This window comes from Leptosomus discolor, chromosome 11, assembly GCF_034619465.1.
Source record: "Leptosomus discolor isolate bLepDis1 chromosome 11, bLepDis1.hap2, whole genome shotgun sequence".
NCBI classification, from domain to species: domain Eukaryota; kingdom Metazoa; phylum Chordata; class Aves; order Leptosomiformes; family Leptosomidae; genus Leptosomus; species Leptosomus discolor.
In genome coordinates this window covers 14,157,977-14,170,098 of record NC_141401.1, presented here as the reverse complement: position 1 = coordinate 14,170,098, position 12,122 = coordinate 14,157,977, and positions in this window count along the sequence as shown.

Sequence of the window (12,122 nt, the reverse complement as noted above, 5' to 3'; positions counted from 1 at the left end):
AAAACATTCTGACTATTTTCCACTTAATGTTGTTTGCTGAGCTATCTCATTTTGGAGAGGGCACTAGAGATGCTACTTGTGCTACCTGCAAGTAAAGGTAGCGAGGCAGTAATGTACTTCTGTTATTCAGCATGTACTGTTCATGTTTTCATGATCTCATCAATGATTTCCTGCCTCAGACTCTTTTGTACACATCACTTTGAGATTTTAAATAAATCTTCATCCTTCTAGCTTTTGTCTATTTCTGCCTCCTACTGCATTAATAGGCTCCATTATGCAATTATCTTTGTTGCCATCAGAACCTAAAGCTGAGGTGACTTCTAGGCATAGCTTGTCTCCATTATTATCTTTATTGGCATTTTGAAGGAATCATTTGTCTTCATTATCTGCAGCTGCATCCTAAAGGATTTTGAAAAGGTGCATGCAGTATTTCCTCTTATGAGAGCTTGGTTTTTATGCAGGGCTTTCCCCATTCCTCCTGCCTGTTAAAAAAAAAAAAAGTTTCCGCTCTACTGCTGGCGTGACAGTAGAGAAAGCCTCTCACAGATGGACTGACTCTCAAAGAGGCAAGAATCTTAAAATCCAGCAGATCCTAGTCTAAACCCCATTCTTTCCCTGCTGCATTATGAATCAGTGTACCCTGACAGTTTCTTGCCCTCTGCAGTTTTCAGCATACTCCATCTTTTTAATTTCCTCTGTAGCTCTGCCTACAGCTGGCAAACTAATCATTGCCTGAGCAATGCACCTCAAAATATTTGTTTATGTTGAATGAGTCTAACTGGATTTTCTGTTTGCCATCATTTGCTGGTCATCGTAATCTATATCAATGTTTGGTTCACGTACCGAGCTCAAAGAACAATTATTTTATTCGGGGGAAAGAAGTGAAGCAGTAGAAAAAAACATAGTATGAGCTAGCTGTGAAAATGAGTGTTCAGCATACTTTTAGCATGAAGAGAAGTAGATATTTTTAGCAACAGTACAGGTAGGACAGGTATGAGGTCATTGTGTGGACTTACATAAATGTACAATTCAGTTTCTTCCCACCACGGGGTCTGCATGGGTACAGATGTCTGTTCCCACAGAATATTTAACATTGCAAACATCTGGGTTAGACTTAGACAGCTGTTGAACATAGGTAATTTCAGCTTCACTCCTTTTGCCTTCAGTCAGTCCCTCCCATAGCCTTTGTTGCTGTGACCTAGATTGTAAGCAAATGCTTTCTGATGGCATTTCAAAGGAAACTAATCTTGCACTCAAACTGAATCATGACTGAACTCATCTGTGCTCCATACTCTATGCATGTTTAAGTTTATTTCTGCCTCCATCCTTGAGCAGCAAATCCTTAATGACCTCTTCTTACACATGGACTCACCTGCAAGGCACAACCTATGGAAAGACTTGCAGGGTTTTTTTTTCTCCAAAACCAAAGCTGCTGCTGGTATAGGGACTAGAGATTTATAAATACTTTTCAAAGATTTTAAAAATTTTAACATACAATGGAAAATAAAAGCCTTAATTAACAGCTGTAAAAACATGTCATAAGACTGATAATGACACTCCAGTAATTACCACATATCCTGCTTATACCGTGCTAACCAAATTCCCTATCCAATTGTGCTGCCTGAATGGAGTAACGCACAGTCAATAATACACCATGTGGAGAGCAAGATACCAGTATTAGCGTTTTCCTTGGAGTGAGACATCCTCACAGCCTCTTGAGCTCTGGGATCAATAATGAGACAGAGCAAAAGAAAAATGCAAGAAAGCAAGCCAGCTGCTCAAAGAACCCTTTTAAGTTGATGTATGTACTGTTGGATTTCTGTGTGAAAATGGTGACATTGAAATGGCCCTTAGAGAATGGTGTTATCAATATTAGCACTGCTAAACGTGCAGCTTACATACATCATATATGAGGCAACTTTCTCTTTGCTTGTTTATTTCTCCAAACTATACAGCCCATTCCCTTCCTGTTAAAGGTGCTGAAGCATCTGCTGTTGCAAACCATAAACCTGTTCCTACCGTTTTCACACAGCCAACACAACTGTCCTGTTCATGCATTATTAAAGCCTTGCTATTACAACGGGACAATCTGATTTAAGCCTTGCTGGTAGTATCGCATTTACACAAGCACTTACTCCATAAGAGGAATGGCTCCAGAGAAAGTACTGGATACATGGCCCTGAAACAGGCACTATCATACTCCCAAGTATGGAAGGGTTTGAGTTTGAGTCCCTCTGATGCTTCCTCTCATAGACTAAGAGCATCCTCCACGCAACAGTAATGAATAATACACCTCTTTCCAGTCCCCTGCCAGGACATCACGGATTATTCCTGCATATATATACTGTTTTACTCAAGTGAAGTGCTCCATGCTGCCCACTGAAGCTAAGACACGAATGCAAAGGGGAATGAAATCAGCTGCAGTGATTCCTGGCACTGAGGGCCAGGGCTGATGGGCTTCCTTCCAGGGACATCTGGTCATTAACCCTCACAGAATAAGGGCTTTTAGGTCCTTTCAGTCAGGACAATGGGCTGTATGCTAGGAAATGCTAACTTCATGCAGCAGAGGCTTAATCACACCTTTTGGGACTTTAAAAGCTGGTAGCTATTGATTGAGGCAAGGGTGGTGAAGCGAGGTCACAGCTGCCTTCGTCTTTCATATGGGGTCCATGGAGACCACACGTAGTAGCATGCAGAGTTCCCTATTGATTCAAGTGGCTTGGCAATTAAAAAGCCTGTTTTCATCCTTTCAGTCATTTACCCTTCACCAGATGAAGCCAAGTGGCCTCAGCCAGCTATCATGGCTGCCCAAACCAAGCTGGATGCACTCAGCTGTAACTCCAGATTAAAGCTAAGCACAGCTTCATTTCATGCAAGTGAGGATTGTCCTGAGACACACGCATGCCCCACAACAGATGGGACAGTGTTTCCCAGGCCTAGATTGAGCCAAGAACCCAGTGAAGTGAAAATGGTGTGGCTCTGGAGGAAGGCCTTGCTGTGGAGAGAGCCGAGAGGGGAGGCACTGAAGCAAGGCTATGGGAATGATTTATTTTTTGTGCTGCTCTCATCCTCCTCCTGTCCCTCCACCTCACCACTGAAATACAAGAGATGACAACCTGCATGCAGACCATTTGAACCCCGTGGGGAAGAGGAGTGTGTCTTTCTGTCCCTAGGACTATTGCCCCAGGGCATGTACAGAGACTGAAGCTTGGGAGGTCCTCAAACTGTTTTTGTACAGCACCTAGCACAGTAGAGTCTGGGGCAGCAGAGAGGCTGTCTTCCTCGGCACTCCAGTAATATAAATGGTGAATAACGATGGCAAAGGCACGCGCTCAGCCCACAGTCAGCTCTGGGGCTTAAAGCACACATGAACTTCCCAGCAGGGAAATGGATGTGCCTTTTCATAAATCACTTTGTTGCCCAAACAAAATAAAAGGCTGTTTCATTTTCATAGCCACAGTTTTATAAAACAATAGTCAAAAGTACCCAGTTTATCATGCACAAAGATGATGAGACAGCCGAATAATGCATTCAAACTACAAAGATTTCCAGAAACAATAGAGGACTTTACCACGTGTTACAGAGAATACAACATCTCTGGTGCAAGCTTCACGCAGGCTGAATACCTTCTGGCTATTCTTGCAACACTAAGCATGAGAAGACAGTAGTTATTATACCAATATAAGACAAATTATGCCCTTAAAATCATATATACAAAGGGCACTGTTGCTATTTTTATAGTCAGAAATGCAGCAGACATTTTACAGATGAATCTTAAAAGAAATTCCTTATGCCCACACCAGTAGTTTCCCTCCACAGTCTTGCACCAAGATCTCCTGGTGCAGAAGGGTGTGTGTGCTTGGACAACACATGCTAAGCAGCCTTTGAGCAAGTAACCGTATTGCTTTTCAACATACTGTTGGGAGGACTGAGGCCGTAACTAGGTGGAGTGAAAGAGCTACGTAAGACATCCTTAAAAATAAGGACACTGTTGCATCTATTTTCAAGGGATAAAAGTGTGTCCCACACAAACATCTTCCATTTTAGTAAATCATGCCTGCAATCCCTGACCATCCACCTTCCCGTCATTTCCTACATTCCCATGCCTTATTCCTAGGCTCACCCAGAAAGGCACAGCCTGACTCTGGCCAAGCAGGGGCAGAGGAGGAAGAAGAGCTGCTTCCTTGACCAAAGGCAAGGCGTTTTGCTCTGCTGATTGGCACTGGCTCTGTGTACAGCATTCTCTACCCTGTTGCTCCATGATGTCTCACATTTGTGTGAGGCATAGGTCTTCTCACATTTTATTTCTGTGAATAACCCTCCAAAGCCAGCTAGTTCCTTCCATCTTCTGTGCAGCAATACTAAAATCTGGACAGTGCAGAGACTCAGTGGACTCTACCAGGAACATATGCCCAAACTATGGAGAGAAGCACTTATTTTAAAAAGCACCTTTACATATATGGGGACAACTATGGTAGTAAAATCCTTGCAAGCCTATAATGCAATTTCATAGGAAAGAGTTAAAAATTGTTGCCCAGATTGCAGTATAACAGAATGATTATACACCTCGCAGGACTGGGTAGCTGAGAGGGAGATTCATGCCATTCCCAGCCAGTGAGTACCAGGATGTTTGTAGGTTCTCATCGTTTCCTTGAGACTGATCTCATCTGTTTATGACCAGCTTATGTGAACTGTTCTCTTTACCAGATGCACGTTACTGGGCTGCCATCAGATTCTTATGCTCTACTCAACACAGAGCGGCCGCCCCCAACCGTCCCCATGGGCCATCGCCTACTTCTGCCTCCAGTCACCCAGCTGTGACGGCTGCTGTCTGTGGGAGGAACTCTGTAACTGTGTCACCCTTGAATCAGCTCCAAAAACTTATTTAATTCCTGTCTTGCTTATAGAGACATGTCTTTTAAATTCTTATCCCAGTATCTTCTTCTTTGCTGTGCAAACTTTTTCTCCTCACCCAGCAATTTCCTTCTGTATTTGCTTTGTGCTATTAGATGATAAAATCTGGCTAATGGGCACCCTGATTATTGCAGCATCCAAATGACAGGCTTCAGGCAAAATGATAATTACTTATTCAAAAGTATTCATAAAATTAACATATCCTGAATAAATTCAAGCTTAATTTAACAGGCCACTACACTTATTACAAGCATTTATCACATGCAATTGTTTAAACTTAGTAGAGAGCAACTTACTGTTTCACAAGATATCAGGGTCAAAAGTAGGTGTAACCACAATTTGCCCTAACAAGAGCAAATGTCAAACAGTTTAGGGAGCTATACAGCAGTTTGTTCAAATGCATGTAAGTTAAAAAGCATACAAAGAAGCTCTTCCCAGGCTTTTAATTATGGCAGAGTATTCAAACTCTTCTTTAAATTCTGTTTCTCAGCCAAAATCAAGAAGAAAAAAAATAGCAGAAAAAGTTATAAATTCTCCCTCTCCTCCTCCCTACCTTGGAACAGATTCAGAGCTTTTTCTGAGATCCTTCTATGGTTCCAATACAGTACTTGAGATTTTTTTAGAACTTTTATCTACAATGCAGAGTGTTCCCCATTGACATAACACACAGAATACTATATGCGGCGAGAGGGGAAAGAGCTGTTTGAGTTTTGTAGAGAAAATCTTGTGTGCCACAGTGTCAATCCACATGGTAAAATCAAAAAGCTTTTGGAAAATAACGGTACATTTCATAGCACTGTTCACCCTACCTGCAGGAATGTAGAGTATTCCCTTCTGTCACTAAAACTGTGTCAGCTGGACATCGCTCATTGTATTTTACCCTGGTTTCCCAAGATTGGGGTGATGTCTTGCAGTCATGCCATCTGTCTTTCAGTCAGGTGAAAGTAAATAACTTTTGAACAAAATTGGCCCCTTTGTAAGAAACTGAAAGAAACGCAAGAGAGCACTGTGTTCGTCTTCAGCTATGACCACTAGAGCTGTGTGAAAACTCGGTACTCTGACATGATGGCTGTTTGACACACAGACCTTTCTCGCCTCTGTCTTCCCTTTCTTTAATATGTAATTTTGTGTCCATCCTGCTTGGGACCTTGGCTATGGGGTTAGGAGGAACATTGCAAGACGCCTCCCACCCCAAGCCCTGGAGTATCTTCTTAGATCGTTTTCCACAGGATGAAATGTCAGCGATAAATCAGTGAATTAATTAATTCTCCTGTTACTTAAACAATAGCAAGGAAGAAAGCTCTGTCACTGAAAATGGTCCTTTTACAGCACTCTGACCATTCCCATAGCTGCCCTATGACCTGTTTTGAAGATTCTCTTTGTTGCTGCAGCAAAGTCAACCACCACAACATTTCTGTATAACCTGCGCTAATGGAAAGCGTTACAGATCCTTACTGTTTGTCCTTTATGTTCATCACAAAGTACTGATATCAAGTTCATTAAAGGACTTGGGAAATAAATCACACTTGAGAGAACATGAAGCCAGTCATGTCCAGATGATTCCAATTTACTTCACTAAAATTCTTTTGATTAAAACACATTGCTGGTGACGTGTCTTAAAAGGAACTTGGACTTCAAGCTCTGTAATAACTGCAATATGTTCTCAGTCTCTAGCTTTGCCACGGACTGCATAAGCTCAGTGTTAAAAATGCCTGAAAAAGTTATTAGGTGCTTACTTCAGACACAGACTTCTCACTGCAGTCGTTGCTGATGTCCTGGCACACCCTACAGAGGCTTATATGCAAATTAATATCATTATTTAGATATTCCAGGCTCACTATGCATCATTATGGCAAAGTGTCAATTTTACATAAACTTCCACATATGGAGCATTTTTTAAATCTCCCAACGGCAGCAAGACAAATGGAGAGAAAAAACTTCAGCAATCAGCAACCTCTTAATAGCATCAGAATCTCAGCACTGACATGAACAATAGATTAATGCTCAAAAGGTCTCTCTGAGTAACATTGATAGCACTGCTTTCCATCAAGATTGTTCTAAATCACTGATCTTTCTCCAGAGATGCTAAGATAAAATCTCATCTTGTGGGTGTATTTTCTGGGTTTGTGTCACAGGGCAGAATAGAAGCTAAACGTGAAAGGACAGTAAACTTTTTATTTTAATCACAGTGGGTAGAATCCCTAAGTCCTTGGCATCAAAACTGCTGTGTATTTCAGTGATGCTGTCTGTCTCAGCCCAACCTGAGATGCCAAAAATTCTCAATGCATTTAAGAAGGCGGCTGGTCCCTTGGTCTCCTTGATGGGGGTAAAAACGTCCTACTATTTTTTGTGTATGTGGAACACCAAGGTGAGGAAATTGGAGTGAATGGGACATAAGCACATAGAGATATTTCCAACGCATGGTTTGGAGGCAGACTAGCTGTATGTCTCTCAGCCTGCAAAAGGAGTATGCAGGCTCACAGGGGTCTCAGGGAGGAGTCCTAGGCACCAGATGAGAGGGCCTTTGCACTGACCCGCTACAGCTATTCCTGTCTGCAGTTTCTGTCAGCTCACTTGATTTCCAATTGCACCTTTATCTCACAGCATTGCAGCTACTTGGACATGAAAGCTTCAGCCCTTTGAAAACTTTCTGTACACTCATCAGGTCTATGACGAAATCAGTCCACCAGCTCCACATCAACATCTTGTGAAGATTAACATTGAGATACATATCTACAGGGCTTTTAAGAAATCTGTAGTTCAGTCAGTCACCTACACTGTCGCTTCCTTTCCTCTCCCAGTGAGCAGCTGGTTTGTGTGGGAGATAGCAGTAGAAGACTGTGGGATTGCCTGCTGCAGAAACCATTTCAAGCCTCACCACCTTCCTCTCTAGTTGCAGTGTGTGACCAGCAAATTCTAAAAGCAAATTATACTCAAGCTTGTAAAACAGATTAACTGCCAGATTCCTCTTTGTTTTGAGAACACGGCAAAAAAACTCAGTGCCTACCACAGATCGTGTCGGCAGAGCACCACTGGCAGGCCCTCAGATGGAAACAGAATGAGAGATACAAGACAAAATCCCCAGTTTTAGAACTTCACTCTGATTTAACAGAGCGTGGCAAGAGTCAAGAAAGAGTGAACTAAAATGTCAAGAATTGTGGGGTTTTTTTGCTTCTGATCGAAACTGGCCTCATGCTCTAAAGGGCAAAGTGGGGAACGTTGAAAATGAAGAAGTTAACAGAAAGCACTATGACATCTATTCCCACCTATTCCTCCATTATTAATAGCAGCAGTTTTTTCATCCTCTCCTTAGCCAGCCAGCCAGCCATCTGTAATATCAAAGAGAACACCTTCAGTTTGTTCCGCTTCTGACACGGCAGTGTTCAGACAGCACATATTTTAACAGGATTCAAAGACTCCGGATTCTGCAGCCATGTGGGATTTGGAGCTGCCCGTCAGCAGGAATAGATCTCTCTGCACTCTGAGTGCAAAAAGCGATCGCTTGAGCTAAAGCAGCACTGACTCTCCGGGGCATACAGCATGCAGTGGGACAGCCCTGTTCCCACACAATAGTAGCTGGTGGTACAGATACATGTGAGCTGAGCGATCCAATGCAATATCACATTTCTGGCTGAGATGTTTTTTTTGTATTTTGAGATTCCCACAATGGATTATTTTGAATCCAGCTTCACTGCCTGATCTGTTTACTGGTTAGGATGTTTATTTTTCCTGGGGAAAAGAAAACCAACAAATGTTTTATGAAAGCAGCATAAGAACAAAGTATGGAAAATCAAAGGAAAATCCTAAAATGAACTCTTCTTGCCCTAGGGCAGAGAACATGGTTGCTGTATCCCAGTGTTCCCCTCATGTGGGGAAGTTTTGGTTTTGTGAAATCTTACACATGTGCCAAGTTGCTGCAGATATCTGTACAACCCTTTCTTTGTCTTGTTGTAGCAGTTAGTTATCAGTCTGGTCAGTGCAGTGCACAGCATGGTCCCAAGCCTGTAGGTTGAGAGTCAGTTGGCTAATCACAGCCATCTATGTTGTGATGCCCTCAGGTTTTGTACCTGGTCTGCTGCTGCCTCTCCAAAAAAAGGCAGAGAGCGCATACAGAGCCTGTGTTATATGCCAGCTTTGTGCAGATCTCAGATAGATAGGACATTCAGTTTAGGCAACTGAATACTCCCTTGTACTCTATCCATTCAACCAGCAGGACTGTTCAGGCAACTGCAAGACAAAGCCTTTAGATTTCAGGGAGGAAGACTTCTCACCTTCTTAGCTATCGGTATTCTACTGGCCTTGTGTGCAGAAATACTCTCAAACATGAAGAGTAGTGTGTAATAAACTCACAGGGAAGAGTGCCCTAATGCATTCACTTATATGGTCATAAAGTTCTTAGCCACAAAGCCTGAAAGTCGTTTGGCCAGCACCATGAGCACTGGCAGACCTCAGAAGTCTAGCCTCTTGGGCACAGAGACTTGCAAGACAGCAGACATGCAGTGGGTGGTTATGCATACAGGGGTCAATCAGCTGCCATCCAGACAGAGGTGAGCTGTTGGTCACCAGTCTGTGCTTGTGACCACTGAGTGCTTCCAGGTCAAGTGACAAAGTGCTAATGAGAACACAGGAGCATGAGGGGAAGGAAGTTTCTGCTTGCTTACTGATACACATAACTGAGAGCCAGGCTCTGTCTCTGGCTCCACAGTTTGTTCCATCACAGGCCTGTTTAAAAGACCTAGTGCTGCAGAGAGCGTCTCTGATTTTAAGCCGGAAGGCAATATCCATAAAATCCCTGGGGCCCTTTTCAGGTATCGACATGCCATCAAGTAATCAACAAACCATTTTTGTATCCCTTAGGTGCTCTTGTCCTGGCACCTTTGCCTATAAAAGTGCCTCCCTTCTATGTGCAGAGAGTGGCCACCTGAAGCTTTCAGGATCCTATTCTGCTAAGCAACTGTTTAACACTCAGACATTGTGAGACTAAGTTTTTGTGGATGCCAGCTACAGTAACTCTACTCTGCTTCCATCACCCCATCTGCGGAGGGGTGAATTCATGATTTTTTACACAAAAAGTGGATAAAACTGTCTCTGTTGGACACCTTGGCACTGTTCAAATTCCCTGTTCCCAAAGGAGCTTAATCCCAGCAAAGAAGAGAAAGGCAGGAGACAACTGCAAGGCTTTTGGCCAGTAAAATCGTTCAAAAAACTTGTATGCCTTGATTTGAAGAGTTTTTAAATCCAGGAAGACTCACAAAATGCAATTTGGCCTTTGCACTGTTTCAACAATGAGCCATAAATCTAACACCCTGGACGCATTCTAGTCTCTGTTCATATGAATTTACCCATGCACCAGGTACTCTGATGTAACTACATGAAAGTCAATCAAGTGGTGAAGCATCCACACTGAAATTACTAAATAAAGGAACTTCTGTCATGCCAGACTGCAAATGAAGCTTAGGGGAACAGTTTCAATCCTGGAAGAATAAAGTTCCCAGTTATGCAGGGTAGCTCATATCTCAAGAGTCTGTTTTTAATCTGCAGCCCAGTTACACAGCTCATGCTTTACTACTTGAATAGTAGTTGCCAACTGGATGAAAACCTGACTTTCTATTTTCCAGTTGATGGGAAAGCTTTCTGAATATTTGCTTGAGCAGCACAACAGCTTAGCATGAGCCTTCCTAGAAATGAAACATAGAAAACACTGCTTCCATTAAATGCACTCATTTGCTCTAGACAGTGTGAGGTTCATACCAATACCTTGCAGAACCCTCACAAATGGTGCATCAGGGCTGCTTTAGACACAGGTAGAAAAGGTAATTGCTAGAAGAGCAGCATTTTTCTGGAACAGCAAAACAGCCCTGCTACCTACTGGCTTTGGCTCTACTACTCGCCTCACCAGCTTGTACCAGCCCCCACATCCACCACCCACTTTCTGGGAGGTGAAGGCAAATCACTTAACAGTGTTGGTGGGCTCCTGTTGCTGTAGGACATGGCATGTGCCAGCATGTCCTGCAACACAGTGCTATTTGCTCAGCCTTGATGTGGCAAGACACAGTTTTTTCTGCATCACTGAGAAGCTTTGAGCTAGTTCAGCCTGGCATTTTTTGTGGAGTCCCTTTGGCACAGCTGATTGCACAAGCAGGTCCAGATACTCCTGAAATGGAATTTGTTTGGAAAAAACCACACAATTATTTTAATTTGAATCTTAAAAGAAGATAGAAAATAAAGATAGATCACTGTCATTCCCCCTCATGGTTTCATTCTTACCAGGGGGTAGCTTCAGCTGCATCTAAACCGCAATGAACTAATTTCAGCCCATGCTTGAATGTGAGCGAACATGCAGTGTATTTAATTGGTACTGACTGAACCAAGGGCTTGAAAACAGGGTTGGGAATAAGGTTAGAGTGTGGAAGGAAAAGATCCCCCTTTTCAACTGCAATATTGTATCTTGAGTGCTGACAGCAGAGAAAGAAAATGTGAGCTGTCAGAGCAGAGGAGACAGAAAACATCGTATGTTTCTCTCTTGTTGTGCTGCTGTAGCTCGCACTGCAATATACAGAGCAGGTGGCTGATTTCTCCCTAGCAGTTTGACAATCCTATCAAAGGGGATTCCTCTGCATAGCTATGCGAGTGATGAAGAGACAGAGTAATTTGTTTCCCATGGATGTCCCAAGACAATCAAGATTTGGACCTATTTTCCCATTCTGAATATTAAGCACAGTCCACTGAACAGGGCATATACTCTGCTAAAACACTGAACCTCTTAAAAATCTTCTACGATTGAGTGACATGAAGGAGATAATTGTTCCTGCAAAGCTGAAAGTTGGTCAGATAAGCTTTGATATTGCAATGAAATAAGTAGTGCTCCTAGTCTCAATCTCCAGATATTTCCAATGCTGAAGAACAGAAGAGTTTCTGGTTCATTACAGGAATGTCTGTTCAGCTTGAATCTAATACTTGATAGTGCTGTGGCCAGAACTCTGAGCCAGAATAAATACCTTAAATTTGGTGTTTCTTTCATTCTTGAACTATGGCCCTGGTTTGCGAAGTACTTAGTTGTTGAAAGAATGAAATATTGAGTCACCAAAAGTGACAGCTTTAACACTGAGGGGGAGCGAAGCTATCGGAAGTTCTCTCTGTCACAGGTGAGAAGGTAGGAGAAAAGCAGCTTTCCTCAGCTTTATTTTTTTATGACCCACACAAATAAA